This window comes from Notolabrus celidotus, chromosome 5 (genome assembly GCF_009762535.1).
Source record: "Notolabrus celidotus isolate fNotCel1 chromosome 5, fNotCel1.pri, whole genome shotgun sequence".
Classification (NCBI taxonomy): Eukaryota; Metazoa; Chordata; class Actinopteri; order Labriformes; family Labridae; genus Notolabrus; species Notolabrus celidotus.
In genome coordinates, this window is record NC_048276.1 from 34,953,450 (window position 1) to 34,956,922 (window position 3,473).

Sequence of the window (3,473 nt, forward strand, 5' to 3'; positions counted from 1 at the left end):
ACGGCCATGACTGGTGGACATGTCATTCAAGACTTTAGATTAGATTGACTTTTTGTGGAATCAACATGCCCCCCAGAATCTTTAGACCTTTATAGCTTTGATGCTCCTTTTTATTAACAAAAAACTCAAGTTAGGAAAACAGAATATATCAACACAAACCAGACAACATGTAACATTTAAAGAAAACTTTAAAACATCCTAATAATTGTCATTTTTTGTCATGTTGGCTCTCCCTGAATCAGCTGATTAAGAAAATGGATGGACAATTAAACATTTAACACTACTCATGTGTCTGTACAATAAATTATGATAAACATAGTAATGTGTGTTATTCCCTTGTTCCAGAGTGAATGAGGCTTGTAGATATGACAGCAGTAGATGTAGGGTGGCTTAGTTACAACACTGTCAGCAACAACTCCCTTTAAAAGATCACCTTGACTCCTGAGCAGCTTGGCCTCAGATGTCAGCCTGAGCCAGCACTGCCTCTGGGTGGCAGTGACTCCTCATTACAGCAGGAAGATGACCTGATGGCCAGAGACACTGTACACTGTATTCATGTTAACACTACACATTAAAGATCAAGTGCAGAGCATGTGATGGAACTCCAGTTCTGGGATATTGTTTAAAATGATAATTAAATAATTTGATGCAGTGAACAACTGGGTTCAGACAATAGTTTTTGGAAGTGATTTTAAGCCAATGAAGTGACTTCAACTGCAGTCATGTCTGTTTTAATGCAGTGACTTCCATTACAGAGTCATGTCTGTTTTTAATGCAGTGACTTCCACTACAGTCATGTCTGTTTTTAATGCAGTGACTTCCACTACAGAGTCATGTCTGTTTTTAATGCAGTGACTTCCACTACAGAGTCATGTCTGTTTTAATGCAGTGACTTCCACTACAGAGTCATGTCTGTTTTTAATGCAGTGACTTCCACTACAGAGTCATGTCTGTTTTTAATGCAGTGACTTCCACTACAGTCATGTCTCGTTTTAATGCAGTACCTTCAACTGCAGAGTCATGTCTGTTTTTAATGCAGTGACTTCAACTACAGAGTCATGTCTGTTTTTAATGCAGTGACTTCCACTAGTCATGTCTCGTTTTAATGCAGTGACTTCCACTACAGAGTCATGTCTGTTTTTAATGCAGTGACTTCCACTAGTCATGTCTGTGTTTAATGCAGTGACGTCCACTACAGAGTCATGTCTGTTATTAATGCAGTGACTTCCACTACAGTCATGTCTGTTTTTAATGCAGTGACTTCCACTACAGAGTCATGTATCTTTTTAATGCAGTGACTTCCACTACAGTCATGTCTCTTTTTAATGCAGTGACTTCCACTACAGAGTCATGTCTGTTTTTAATGCAGTGACTTCCACTAGAGTCATGTCTGTTTTTAATGCAGTGACTTCCACTACAGAGTCATGTCTGTTTTAATGCAGTGACTTCAACTACAGAGTCATGTCTGTTTTTAATGCAGTGACTTCAACTACAGAGTCATGTCTGTTTTAAATGCAGTGACTTCCACTACAGAGTCATGTCTGTTTTTAATGCAGTGACTTCCAGTAGTCATGTCTGTTATTAATGCAGTGACTTCAACTACATAATCATGTCTGTTTTAATGCAGTGACTTCCACTACAGAGTCATGTCTGTTTTAAATGCAGTGACTTCCACTACAGAGTCATGTCTGTTTTAATGCAGTGACTTCCACTACAGTCATGTCTGTTTTTAATGCAGTGACTTCCACTACAGAGTCATGTCTGTTTTTAATGCAGTGACTTCCACTACAGTCATGTCTCGTTTTAATGCAGTGACTTCCACTACAGAGTCATGTCTGTTTTTAATGCAGTGACTTCCACTAGTCATGTCTGTGTTTAATGCAGTGACGTCCACTACAGAGTCATGTCTGTTTTTAATGCAGTGACGTCCACTACAGAGTCATGTCTCTTTTTAATGCAGTGACTTCCACTACAGTCATGTCTCTTTTTAATGCAGTGACTTCCACTACAGAGTCATGTCAGTTTTTAATGCAGTGACTTCCACTAGAGTCTTGTCTGTTATTAATGCAGTGACTTCCACTAGAGTCATGTCTGTTTTTAATGCAGTGACTTCAACTACAGAGTCATGTCTGTTTTTAATGCAGTGACTTCAACTACAGTCATGTCTGTTTTTAATGCAGTGACTTCCAGTAGTCATGTCTGTTATTAATGCAGTGACTTCAACTACATAATCATGTCTGTTTTTAATGCAGTGACTTCCACTACAGTCATGTCTGTTTTGAATGCAGTGACTTCCACTACAGAGTCATGTCTGTGTTTAATGCAGTGACTTCCACTACAGAGTCATGTCTGTTTTGAATGCAGGGACTTCCACTACAGAGTCATGTCTGTGTTTAATGCAGTGACTTCCACTACAGAGTCATGTCTGTGTTTAATGCAGTGACTTCCACTAGAGTCATGTCTGTTTTTAATGCAGTGACTTCCACTACAGAGTCATGTCTGTTTTTAATGCAGTGACTTCCACTACAGTCATGTCTGTTTTTTAATGCAGTGACTTCCACTACAGAGTCATATCTGTTTTTAATGCAGTGACTTCCACTACAGAGTCATGTCTGTTTTTAATGCAGTGACTTCCACTAAAGAGTCATGTCTGTTTTTAATGCTGTCACTTCCAGTACAGTCATGTCTGTTTTTAATGCAGTGACTTCCACTAGTCATGTCTGTGTTTAATGCAGTGACTTCCACTAGAGTCATGTCTGTGTTTAATGCAGTGACTTCAACTACAGAGTCATGTCTGTTTTTAATGCAGTGATCTCCACTACAGAGTCATGTCTGTTTTTAATGCAGTGACTTCAACTACAGAGTCATGTCTGTTTTTAATGCAGTGATCTCCACTACAGAGTCATGTTTGTTTTTAATGCAGTGACTTCCACTACAGAGTCATGTCTGTTTTTAATGCAGTGACTTCCACTAAAATATTTAACACTTGATAAAGTTCTACATATTAATAAATCTGTTTCATTGTATTATTTTGGATGGATATCTGCTTATAACAAAACAAATATTTATGCTTGGATATGATACCTTTCTATTAAATTACCCTAAATTCCAAATTAATTCCCAGTTAATTCCTGTGGAAAGTTTCCAATTTGGAATATTTCCAAAATTCCCCAGTTCAACTTCCCATGGAAATTTACCAGAAATGTTCCACCCCTTTGCAACCCTAATCCTAACTGATATGAAATTTAGGATTGTAATTGAGAAGCCACTTGCTTCTGTTTGGAGGAAAGAAAAACAGATGAACAGTAAAACGTGAAGGGAAAAATGAAAGTCAAACATTAGTTAATAATTCTAAAGATGATTTAGAATTGAAGAACGTATAAAGTGGCTTCAATCTAAAACCTGAATGAGGTGATGATGGTGTGCTGAGGCAGACAAGACACAGAGAACAAAACCAAGCCCTGTTCACAACA